Genomic DNA, 13,682 nt, shown 5'->3' with positions numbered 1-13,682 from the left:
GGTTGGATGTTGGGGGCCAATTTCTGCCAAATTTTGGTTTCCACTCGGTTGCGTCCACCAGAATTTGCATGCATTTGGCTTGTTGCATATATTTTGGTGGATTCACTCCCATGTTTGCACCACAGATTCACAGTTCATTTTAATGAGTAAACCATCGAAAAGCTGGTAGCACAATGTGATATATCGGGTGAAAGGCAAATTTATACATGCTACATAGGACTATTTGTACCTATTTTCTGGATATTGCATTTATGAAAATCTATCTTTTAGCGCAGTATTTGATTGATTACGAGAAATGTTACCACACGTGCACCTGCAAAATATTCTGCAAAGAGATGTATCAACTGTGACGATTGCTCTGCTTGTTGTCTTCTATAATTTCTGACTTGTGTTCATGGCTGCTCATCATCTCCCGGAAGGCGACCAGGACGTTCACCTACATCGCCACCATCGCACAAACAGCCACCGTTCTGGGCTACGAGGTGGTCGCCGGCGAGGCGGAGCAGCACGCGGACCTGGCCTCGTTCGCGCGGCTGGTGAACTCCTGCGACGTGCTGGCGGGCGTGCACGGTGCCGGGCTGGGCAACCCGGTGTTCCTCCCAGCGAGGGCTGTGGTGGTGGTGCCGCTGGGCGGGCTGGACGCGATGGTCATTGAGGACTTCGGGGCTTCTCCGCCAGAGCAACGTCGGTCGAGCAAACTCCTCTCAAGTCCGTGGCCCTGGGTCCTCGCTGTCAGGTGGGGCATGTGGGCCAGCCGTTTGAGAAGGAGGTCAAGCGAACAAAAGGAAAGGAGCGGCGTTGGAGGAAGCCATCAAACGGAGAAGTCCTTGACTCGTCTTCCTCTCCTCGTTCCCGTTGCTGCTCTACCCTGCTTCCTGTTGACTCGTTTTACCGGTACTAATACGTTTTTAATAACGATTACTGTTAAATTGGTACGGATAAAACGTTATATATGTGATGTTTTATAATAGTGCATCTAAATTCTCTCCAATTCCTCTCAATCGCTACTTATATCCTGTATCAGATACCTGGGACATAACACCTCCATTTTTTTTCCTTTTTCTTTTTTGAGAATGGTTGAGCAGCCTCGTAGTTGGAGTATTATTTTGGCCCACGTGACTATGGCAATCCCAGCTCCAACGGCCCAATAGGTTACTGGTAATTGTGCTTATCAGACCGCCCAGATTTATGGCAATTCCAAAACGCAGCCCAACCTATCTTAGGCTGGTCAATGCTACAGTACACGGTGCATTGACTGACTGAACAACCTGCAGCTCCACTTAGGGCGTCTCCAACCATTCATGTCTACCTATAAAGATGTCACGTCATATTATTGTCTATATAGATGAGAAAAACTAGCTATTAATGTGTAGTCAGTCTATAGCGTATTTTAAGATAATACAAAATTTTAATTCCCTATTACATATGAATCCATATTAAATTAGAGAAAAATACTATAGCTAATTCATTGAAACGGTTGTCTGTTGTGTTATCTATAAATGGTAGACAAAAGACTTAAAGGAGATGATATGGACAATTTTTATAGCTAGTGATTGTCTATATTGTTAGAGATACTCTTAACTATAGCCAATTCGCCCAAATAGTCAATGTTCATGAACTACTGAACAACTTGGCAGCTCTTGCACTTTGCTATTGCCAATTCGAGGTACCATACGAGGTGTGACTTGACCATGTTTGCTACGGGTCTATTTAGGAGAGCTTCAGCTCCCGTATTCTTGCATAATTTAAAGTTTGTAAGTTACCATAAAATGGCTTAAGCATTTGTGTTAGTCTAGGTGGAAACAAGATGAATCAAACACAGCCAATCTATTTACAGCTCCGAGATAGATGCACGACTATTCTTAAGGATCCTTCAAAAATTTAACTGTAGCTCTACCAAACATCTTCACTTTAGTGATAGATATACGACTATTCTTAGAGATCATTCAAAAATCCAGCCGTAGCTCTACCAAACATCTTCACTCTGACGATAGATATACATAGCTCTACCAAATATCATCACTCTAACAATAGATGTACGACTATTCTTACTGTTCCTAAGACATGATTGGCTCATGATTTCTTGTCTGCTTGCAAGAGAGGAAGACAATTCAACCGCAAGGGACCTCCCGGCCTGAAAAGGGGAGCCTTAAATGTCACGCGCTTTCATGCAACTAGATAGGTTCTTCATAGGTCCAGGCCCTTGCTGTCATCGCGCGCACCACGTTGTCACATGTTTGATGCTAGTGTTGTTCACCCATTCGTTCTTGTTTAGGGCACATGTTGCAAGTCGCAACTCGGGATGAGAATACCCATGCTGCCATGCACAAGGCCTTGTTACTTTTAGCTTACTCCATCTCACGGATTTATCCTTTGGCCTGGGACGATGTGCATCACATAATATCCATTTTATATAACATCATTTCATTTCCACCAAAAAAAAAGTTCAGGAATGGCGAAAGCAAGTTACTACCACGAGGAGGGAAAAAAATGTTGTTTGCTCATCGCCATCACTAGTTCTGCGTCAATACTCCATACTAGGGTCTAGGGTTTAGGTGAGGTAAAAAGGGGATTACACTATTACTCCCTCTGTTTTTATTTACTTGACGTAGTTGATTTTATTATTTAAATATCGACTAGTAATATTTTTAAATTTATTTATATATGATAAATGAAAGTGGTACCATTTGATTTCCATGCAACACACTCTTATACTATTGTCTACTTTTAAGTATTTATAAATAAATTTTAAGGTTTAAATATATGCGGTCAAAGTTTGCCCAATAAAATCAAAGGTGTCAAGCAAACGAAAACAAAGGAAGTATTATATATACTAGCCATTCTCTTTTCTTAATTCATTTTCCACCGAACAGATGACCCCTTCTTTTTCCATAACATAAGTCGTTACCATAAAAGAGGGGGAAATATGCATCCTGCAAAGTGACAAATATTGTATAAACGATTCTAACACATTAAGGACCACTATTGTTTCAAGTTGACAATAGAATGATTCGTGCACGGCAGCTTCTCCGATTAACTAACATTGTTCCGGACGATGCATATATGTCATGTCAATCATCAGACCACACTTAGCGAACATCAATTTGCCACATATATGATATATGCAGATGGACCTCTAGGTTTCACACATCCAATCTAATCGCAGTTGTTTAGCAGCACACAAGGGACAGAAGCATCCATCTGATGAAACCAGCTGCATCCAACCACCGGACTTTGATCCCAACTAAACCCTACTAGCGCTCACATCAGTGACATTAGAAGAGAAGGTAAGATTGATATATAGACTGGGTTGGGGATTGGGACCCAGGTGATTAACAGCTACTGTTGCTACGTTTTGTCACCATTGTTGGTGGTAGGCTGCTCTCAGTGCCAGTATCTTAGAGTTGGTATATATGCTAAAATTCAAATGCATAAGACCAACATAACATTTTGTATACTAATTGGGCTTTGTTTGGAATATAGGAGTAGGAAGTTCACAGTGTTTCTGCATAAAATTTCACATGATTTCTGTAGAAATTTCACAAAGTACAATATTTAATTCCTTCATCAGGAATCACATCCAAATAGAGCATAACTGCACTAACCATACACACTGCAATATGAATAATCATTTGCGACTCACACTCAATTCAACCCTTGGTTTACACAACAAATTTTGTGAACGATAAGTTTGTACCCGAGCACCTCTAATTTAGTTTACAATATGAATTGTGGTCTTGGTTTTTTTTGTATTACTTATGCCAGTAGTTGAGATCAGGTTACACAATTTTGTTCGTTAATTAGTACCTAGGTAGGTATCTCTGCCCTATGGAGAGACAAACATACAGGTTATCCACTGCATTTTCTTATGCAAAAGCAGAGGCTATGCATGCACGGGAGGCTAGAAGAAAGAAATGAGGAATCAGGTACATGAGAAACAAATTTTTTGGTCTCACGCACTGCACCGAGTCTTGCTACGGTATGTTTGTTTGAAGACCCTGCGGGTCTGCATTGATATGCATTTGTTGGATCACTGCCCTACTCGTTTGTGTAAAACATGGACTGGACACCCTAATTTATATTCTACTACGGTGGAGTCATACTTTCATTACTTTACTACCCGACTAAGAGATGGTTCCCCTAACATTTTCCAAAGCTAAGTGTTGTGTATCCAATTCTCTCAATATTCGTCTTGCTCAGCGCTTGGATGCAACGACGGCTCGTGCATGTTTTGCTGATTGCTTCCAACTTGCATGATGCTGGTGGTGGCTAAAAAATTAGGGGCAATACAATGAACAAAACCTGAGGTGCAGTTGAACAATTTGAGCCCCATTTGTTGTCCGGACCAAAGTGCAGACATGAGTATTTTCAAATTGCAGTATCCTAACGATTTCAAGGAACAATGCTAACTGTCCTTTACAAATTGTTGCTTACAAAGTGCTAGCGTTTTAGCAGCTGTGTCATGTAGTGTATGGGCGGTAGCTTGCATGTACCAGTCTCTCCAAAATGGAGGCAAACATGCATGGAAGCAGAATGTAACACCCTGGCAATGCCACACAGGGTTAATTGTGTAAATGCAACCACAAGAATGATTGCCTGATTAGCCATTCCTAACAACCTGGGCCATCCCCCAAAGCGACCACCGGTTCAATTAAAAACTGATCGGCTGTTGATAATCTTTGATCTCCCTTTAATCACTTTCTCTTTCGTTTACCCTTTTGAGCTTTCTTTACCCTTTTCTGTCCCTGCAAAGACGACCAGGGCACATGCATCATGCATGAGCAAGTGAATGATAGAGTACCTTGTACATCAACCAAATGCACTGGACTGGAGCATCTAGCGACTATGATTATCAGGTTTGACGCCTGGAATTGGAACAGACTCTGCACAGAACTTTCCATGTTCCTTCTGTCTGCACACTATGAGTATACGACTCTTTGGTATATATACACCTGTAGAATTTCTTGTCCTAACTATACAACTTCATTGATCAAATGATTGGAGACACTGTTGATTTCCGAGTGGATACAAACCGTTGTCATTCTTTTTTTTACGTCTATCGATCTTGTGATCGCTTGTATATGTATATATACGAGGTACATTGTCCGACCATCTTATAACAACAGTGGGATCTTAGTTCGTTGCCTCAAAAAGGTTGAGGTTCCAACTACACCACCTACTATGTAAACAGTTCCGAATCTGTTCTTGCTCGATCGTAGTTGTTACATATATAGGAACTTCCTGATAAACTATTCGGTCGATCATGATTTGTCTTTTATCTTCCATAATTTTAATTATTCGATGGATCGCTATTATGCGCACAGTACTACAGTTCATGTCCAGCTTGACTCGTGTTAGGTTACCAAACTTTTTTTTTCAGTTTCTGATTGAAGCTTGTTGGAGTAGCTATGTAGTCAATCATACATATATATATATTGAAGAACATGCATGACAAAGGAAATGGAAGGTTCAAGGTAGGTGCTTCTTGTTAAATGGTGCACTTCTTTGCGACAAGTACATAGAATCTTTTGATTGTTCAAATTTTGTTGTAAAGAATGTGTTTTTGTCCATCCTTATATTGTTATTTAATCCAGTGGGCATCGTTTCAGTGGAGTAGGTGTGTGCATGCACTGCATCAATGCTGCTACAGTACTTAATTTGCACACACCAAACCTGAACGATAATGCAACTGGATATACTTGTTACAAACCAAACTTTTTGATTGGAGCATATTTGACAGTCTACCACTGTAGTCGCGGAATGGTCATATCAATCGTCATACATACAAATGCAGCTTGCACAGTGGGATAAAAACCTCTTGATTTAGGAGTTTCACTTATTAACGACATTGTTGTGCTTGGGCCCTCCATGCCTGAATCTGACGGCTCACCGATGTGATGGAAAAATATGCACTTTTAGATTTAATTTAATTTAATATTTAATTTCTACATATAATATGAATAAAAACAGATGCAATCAACTAGCTTCGATAAGCTTTTCGATAAGATCCGACAAGCTTTTCGATAAGCCTCGACAAACTTTCCAATAAGCTCCAACAAGCTCTCTAATATGTAATGAGAACGTACTCGGTGGTAGCGTAAGATGTAGAGGCACTGTGATGACGATGTAGTAGACAACGATGAAGATGATAACGTAGATCCCGATGATGTAGAGGAACCAGAAACCTTACTCGCTCTCTCTCAGTGTAACATTCTAAGAGCAACGGGTTCCGGAGATCTACTTTCTCATTCGTTGATATACGCTAGCGCAGCGGGATAGAGTAGACTATGTGCGGCAACTCATCAGAGAGAAAATAGGTAAAATCCTAATTATGTATATACTTTACGCGTCACGATCAGATTCTTAACCAGCGAGGCGAGACAACCAAACACACATATGTTCTCTTAATCCTCTCATCAACACATGCTAAATCAATGAAGAAGACAATCCCCTTTTAAGTTGATCTTTCTTCGTCTCTATGACCACACGGGCCATGCAGGCTGGTATTATAGCTGGAAGTCCATAGGACAGCATAGGTAGAAGAAGAGAAATTCTATGATCCTTCCTGGAGAGATACCACTACGTGGTATGCGCGTTGAATAGTTTACGAGCACGCGATCCGGCAGTCAGTGCGATTTGAGTTAATGGAAACAATACTACTCCCAATATAGAGATCTTCTGGATCCCTTTATTCTATTTTTTTAAAAGTATAAAAAGGAAGAGAGAGAGAGAGAGAGGGATGACTGTATGTGTGAGAGGGATGACTGTCCATTCTCACACGTCAATAGTTTTCGTTATATATACACGCGTTAGTGTACAATACGTGGTGAAGGATCGGCAATCCTAACAATGCGGCGACCAATGTTATCCGAGTATAGATGGAGCACATGCTATACCTCATCCCGTTCCATTAGGATATATCGCGCGTCTCCTGCTCTCCAGCTCTGCAGGTCGTACGCTTGACTAGCTCCTCGAATTGGTATCTTGCTGGCTGAGAAAAATATGGCTCACACCACTTGACCAGATGTAAGGTTCCGCTTTCACCGGCTCGTGGCATATGCATGATTAGGTCCGAGCGGTGATCCCCCCCCTATGAATTGCAAAAACAAGTAGCCTCCCATTTCACCGGCAAAAAGTCGTCAACCGCACAACCCAGCTACAAGACGTTAGGCAAATGAAATCGGCAGCAACTGGTCATTATGTGAAAACACGAGTATAAACATACAAGTGCAGTGTACTCCGATGACCTACACAGGTAGAACTTGTCGGCTTATAATTGCTTGCAGTGGCTTCACTTCACCGTGACGGCAGATCCCCGTATATATTCCTACCGAATATCCCGCAGGCACCGACGGCCTATAGTGGGTGTTTGGTCTAGTGACCAAGCTAAATTTGATCAGAAGCTAAACTAATACATTGTCAAATTTTAGCTATTAAAATGGTTTAAAACCAACAAGCTAAAATTTGGCTAACCAAATTTTTTTACGCCTTTTTTACACGAGTTGTACCTAGAAATAGATACATAAATTTTAGCCGGTTAATTTTTTAAGATATGATTAAATTTTAACATTGAATTAAACGAAAGCCAAATTATCACGGTACAGCTAAATTTTGGCTGGGCTTAAAACGCCCTATTAGAGCCATTGCTGCGCCTCGTGCCGCCTTGTCCTTCCCTCTCTGTACGCATGCTTCCTACGCCGTCGACGGGTTCGGCGTGGTAGGTGGGTGCCAGGTTGGGACATGGAGAGCAGGAGAGGGAGGCGCGGGAATACTTTACCGTTAGCGCAGCCTGACACAGAGATTAAGATATGTGCATGTTTGCACGTACCCCGTTCCCTGGAGCGTCAGGATTCAGAATGTGTCCGTCGCGGGAGGCGGGAGGGCTCGAGGAAATGCTGATATTGCTATAGAAATGATCATTATTATTAGTTTAAAAATATTATTAGTGATGATTTTAAATCAGCATTGATTACTCGGTGATAATAGTCATAGATTATCGGTATCGATTTTTAAACGGTATTATAATGAGTATCAGTACCGTCTCTTTGTTGTATAACTGACACTGATATGGAGTGCTTGTTTCAGTTCCTATTTATCCAGAAAACAACATAGATAATAAACACATCTACATATATTTCATTCATAATTCAATCACAAATAATAAGCACATATACAGATATTTCACTCACTACATATATTTCATTCATAATTCAATCACAGATAACAAGCACATATACAGATATTTCACTCATAAATAGATATTTCAGTCACGATAAACACTAAAATTACATCAAAGATCATTATATACATAGTTCATATCTAAAATTCTAACTCCAAATATTACATCAAAATAGTACAGTGCATAAATAAGCGCACCGATTGTTGCTTCAAACGGAAGTTCCATTGAACTTCCGTAGATAACAAAATCACTACTATCACACCGAAACTCGAGGTGTGACTGATATTTTCCTTCACAAACCTTCCTACATTGCGAGTCAAGCACTGTGTACCCCTAGTGCTATGCAAGAAGACGTAATATTGGAGCCAAGCTACAATCCATCTGCATCTGGGTATTCCAGAAAAAATCCTACAGGCAAAAAGCAACCACATAGAAGAAAAACTTAGTATTATTAAAATAATCCTACCTACAAGCTACATGATTATGTCACCAACCATTTCAGCTACATATAAACGTGAGAGCTTATGAGTTATTACAAGCACATCCTCATTATGATCAAGTGCTTTTAATTTGAAATAGTTGTAATATGGAAATATGTATCCAAGTTGTAGGTCAATCGATTGTAGAAGTGCATGGATAACAGATCTTTCAGCTATAAGCCTTTGATCTGTTTTGGAGTTCGATGCTGTTAAAGTAATATATCCTCATTTAGCTACTGCAACCTCAAAAGAGATAGTGATCTTCATTTTATTGTTATTATTCAATATGGTCATCACCACAGGTGGGGTGCCACCAATGTCTGTAATAATATCATATAGCCATTGTAGTTGAGGAAACATCTACATCAATCGGCATACCAGTTTCTGAATTTATCATGTAAAAATTTGTTAACTGCAAACTGCAATATTAACTGGCTTTATAATTTCTAGCAAAGAGATTTTTATCACTGAGCACGCAGATATACCTGGGACAAGTCACATGTACATCTATATACCTAGAGAAAAAAACGTTAATACCAAATCAATTGGCTCATTTGAAGTTTAAGTCAAAATTAGCCTCAGATAATGACTACCATAGAGGTTTAGAATTTAAAAACTTAAATTTGGTAAAAATAGTGCAACAAGACGTGGATAATGACACAATGATGATCTTCAGCATCTTTGAATTATCATTAACCACGTGTTGTTGCACCATCTTTAAGAACACAAAACCGTAGGAAACATCTCTAAGAATAAGGTAGCACAACTAAATTACTAATACAAATTTCAGGACCTAAACTGGCTAACTAAAATTGCTAACTACAATTTACTAACTAAAATTGCTAATTGTAATTGGAGAACTAACCTAGTTGCTTTGTGACCCTTCTGGGTAGAGCATGGATCTAGAGGCTAGGAGTGCGAGCGAGGTCACCAGGACTCGGATGACTGGATAGGATGCATCGGTTGCCTCCATGCTGCCTGGATCTATACCCTCCACCTTCACTGCTGCTGTTGCTCGCCATGGGGATGTCGAGAAGGCGACGAGGAGAAGGAGGCAGTGGTCTAGCTTGTGAAGAGGAGGAGGAGGCGGTAGCCCAGCATGTGATGAGGAAGAACGGATGGGCCATCACGCGAAGAGAACGAGGAGGCGGCGGCGGGCCGACGTGTGACGAGAATGAGGCAGTGGTTCAGCGTGTGACGAGGAAGAGGCGACGGGCTAGGGCGCGATGACGAGATGTGACGAGGAGGAGGCGGCGAGTCAGCGCACGAAGAGGACGAGGAGGTGGCGGTCCAGCACGCAACAAGGAGGAGGCGACGGGGCGGGGCACACAACGAGGAGGAGGCATCAGGCAGGGGCGTGATGGAGAGAGAAAGAGAGTGGAGACGTGGAGACAACTAAGGGGTAGTGATATGTAGGAAGTAATATCAGTGTCGGTTGATACCTATAACCGATATTGATAAAAAGTATCAGTGTCGGCTGATACCTACAACCGACACTAATAAAAAATATCAGTGTTGGTTCATAATTATCAGACGACATTAAAGTATCAGTGTCGTTTTTTCTTAGGAGCCGACACTGATACTTAATATCAGTATTGGTTCAACTCTGGTTCAATCATTGGACGAGCGTGGAAAGTTATGACTAGCACATATATTTCATCAATATTGATTCTGATCTAACGAACACTGATGATCTGATTTGAATGACCAATTTTATTAGTGTTAGTTTTCCGGTCCTCAACTGGATCTCTCTAGATCCGTTGGTGAAAACTGAAAAGCATTCATCACGAATTGTATATGCGAGGTGGATCGAGACGGTGGCAACGTGCAGGCCATTATTAGTTTTCTATGCGTGTCGTCAGATTGTTTCAGTCTTTAGGGGCAACTGAACAACAGTTTGAATTTTCTGTGTGAGAGATAGCCCATGTTCAAGAAGGCGATGGTTATTTACTTACTGACGGATGGGTATTAGAGGATGACATAGTAAAATTCAGAGCGCTTTCTTGCCACTGATATTCTGAAAACGCCTGTAACTAAGAAAAAAATTATGGGCTATAGGATTTCGATATTTCCGTTTTATATGTTGGGTTTGGTAAATTTTTTATATCACCAAAATTTTTGTTTTTAATTGCCGTATAGCGGCACACTAGTATATCATTACCGTAGTATCTTTGAATCAGTGATACTCTTTTATTTCTATATTATTATATATAATTTTTATGTGAAATGATTTAGAAATAATCGACATTATTTTATAGAGAAATTGAGCCTTTTCTGAATTTTGATAGAAAAAATTTGTCTATCACCAATAAAATTTAGATAAATCTGAATATTTCATTTATCAATGCTCTACTGTAACTACCACGATGTTAACAGATTTCTGTGTGCCCGCCAACCGGCCGGCGTCTGGCGGTGGCGGGGTGCTGGCCGGGCGGCTCACCTGCGCCTGCCAAAGGCCAAACCGACAAGGGGTGCGTGGCGCCCACCAATCCACCTGGAACTAGTAGATGGTGTGCACTCGAAGCTAAAAATCATGTATCCTACCGGTCCGCACACAACAACCGGACCGACGCATGCATGCCTCCTGTTCCACTACAGGCCAGTATGGTAGCTAGGACAGGGCCCCCAAAAGCAAAAGCCGCGCGATCACATGAGCACGGACGGACGGGACCCGCATGTTGGGTTTAACCGTGTATCTTGTATCAGTCTTTGAAATATTGACATCATAACTATACATCAATTATATTATAATACTATAAATAGAGTCTTTATAAGTTTTACATCATATAATTCAATCCAAACCACGATCGGTGTCTTATTAAAAGAAAGAACGACAATGATACTAAAGATAACTCAATGCGTACATGCAACTTGGATACAAATGTAGCCTTAGTCTTAACTTATTCTTCTTTACCATCATTGTCGAAGTCATACTCTCATTTTTTATCTAAATCAATAAACAAAAGTGAGTACTTAAGTTACTCAGCAAGTCTTAATACTATTTCAAGAGATTAATAGATACTTATGAGAGTTATCTAACGATAAGGCTGCATGACATAGTTTTAGCAAAAAACTGATTTTTATGCAAGGGTTGGTTTTGCAAGGTAGGTTTAGAAAGATTTTCATAAACCTAGGTTGATGTCAAATTTAATAGTTGTTGGCCCTGTGAGAGATATGATACTTTCGCCGGATCATAAGTTTTATAGTTAGCGAACACTGTCCTATCCAACTCATGATACATAGCCAACACTTTCCAAAACAAGGGCACACCGCCTACTCATGTGTAAAGGAAACTCACACTTGAGACAAACCATTGTGTGACTGAAGTTTCGTGTGTCTATGATCGTGGATGTGGCTATCCGGATATGTTTACACTCTGCAGATGTTATACATTTTATCAACAAGATATGCTTAACCTCCAACCATGACCAATGACAGAGCATACATAACGAGATCTCGTACCCACCAAGCATCTCCTCGATATCTACCCATGGAACATCCAGGGGCTCATGTTTAACAGAGCTCAAATCAATTATTATAGAGTCTCCAGCTAGATCATAGGACTCTACTTAGTTTCAAGAGTCTTCTCCTGGTGTCTGATGTCACTATCAACCTCTTGAGTGGGTACCGAGGTAAGCTAGTGGGGTGTGGGGCCTAGGCTTGCACATACATGACATATGGTTGTACAAGGTTTGCTTACCATTACGGTAAAACAATTTGGTCCTTAAGCTACCGAGGTAAGTGTCTCCTATCAATATGTGGCTCTGTCTTTACCCCCGCCAAATTAGGTTTTGGTTTTATTAACACCACACTTTTCAACTCACTCACACCATCAATCATGTTGCGACACTTTTCACATATTTCACAAAATATGATTGAAGTGATTACTATCACTATTCATTTCCAATTAGCACACGCCCTAAGCATACTAGCAATCATATCAATCATGCAAACAATCAAGCATATTGTTGATGTTGAGACCTTCTAAGGTTTGAAAGTAAACAAGTAAAACAATAGTAAGATATGATATATACAAGTTAGGTCAAAACTATTCAAGCATTTAAATTAATTAAATTAAGGGTATATTTGGTAGAGTTATTTCTGATCCAAACTCTATGGGGAGTGATTTTCTAGAGGAAGTGATTCCTTAAAATAAAATATATGGAGGAAGTGATTCTATACGGGAAGTGAATCAAGGGAAGCTGTTTTTTTCAGCTTCTCAGCTTCTAGTTCATTTCAGAGAATCACTCCAACGGATTCTACTCAGGGAGCTAAAAGCTGAAAGCTGCTGTTTGGCAGAGCTCCCCCTGATTCCAGTCGGGAAGCTGCTCTGAGAGCTCTGCCAAACATATCCTAAGCATGCAATATAGTATCATTCTAAAATAGGCTCTATTGGGTTATGTTTATAAAGTATAGTTTAAATATGATTAAGGAAGTTAGGACTTGTCTTCTTTATAGTCTTTTTCCTGTCATTCCTCGTAATGTGGGTCCTCGGGTTCTTCCTTGAATGCCCTTTCGTCTAAACACACAAATATTCGCTGGACAAGTAGACTACCGCAAAATCAACTTAAATTCAAATAAGCCAAATAGAAATTCAAATGAACCCCAAAAATTACGAAATTGTTATGGATGGATAGATATTGAATTTAGATGATTTTTGGTGGAAGAATCATCGAAATCGAAGTTGAAACAGAGGAGATATGGCTCTTGTAAAATTGGCGAAAAGGTTTTTTCAAGAAAATGAGAAGGGGAATATTCTTTATAATATGTTATAGAAAAATGAATTTATGGGATTATTAAATATTTTGAAAATTAGAAAATTGTTTAGTGGATGACAGGTGAGACTTCATCAACAGTCAATGTTGACTTGGTCAATGGTCAATGGGTCTGATCAACTAGGGTTATTGTGTTATGGACTGTGTCTACGAGGTTTTTGGGTTGAGTGCATGGGCTTGGTGTATGGGTCCATGGGCTATGAACCTGTGGCGGGATTGAATAGGTTAAAGGGTGTGCCACATCAATGA

The sequence above is a fragment of the Phragmites australis genome, chromosome 11, assembly GCF_958298935.1.
Source record: "Phragmites australis chromosome 11, lpPhrAust1.1, whole genome shotgun sequence".
In the NCBI taxonomy this organism is placed as follows: domain Eukaryota; kingdom Viridiplantae; phylum Streptophyta; class Magnoliopsida; order Poales; family Poaceae; genus Phragmites; species Phragmites australis.
Note: the sequence above shows the minus strand (reverse complement) of the source record.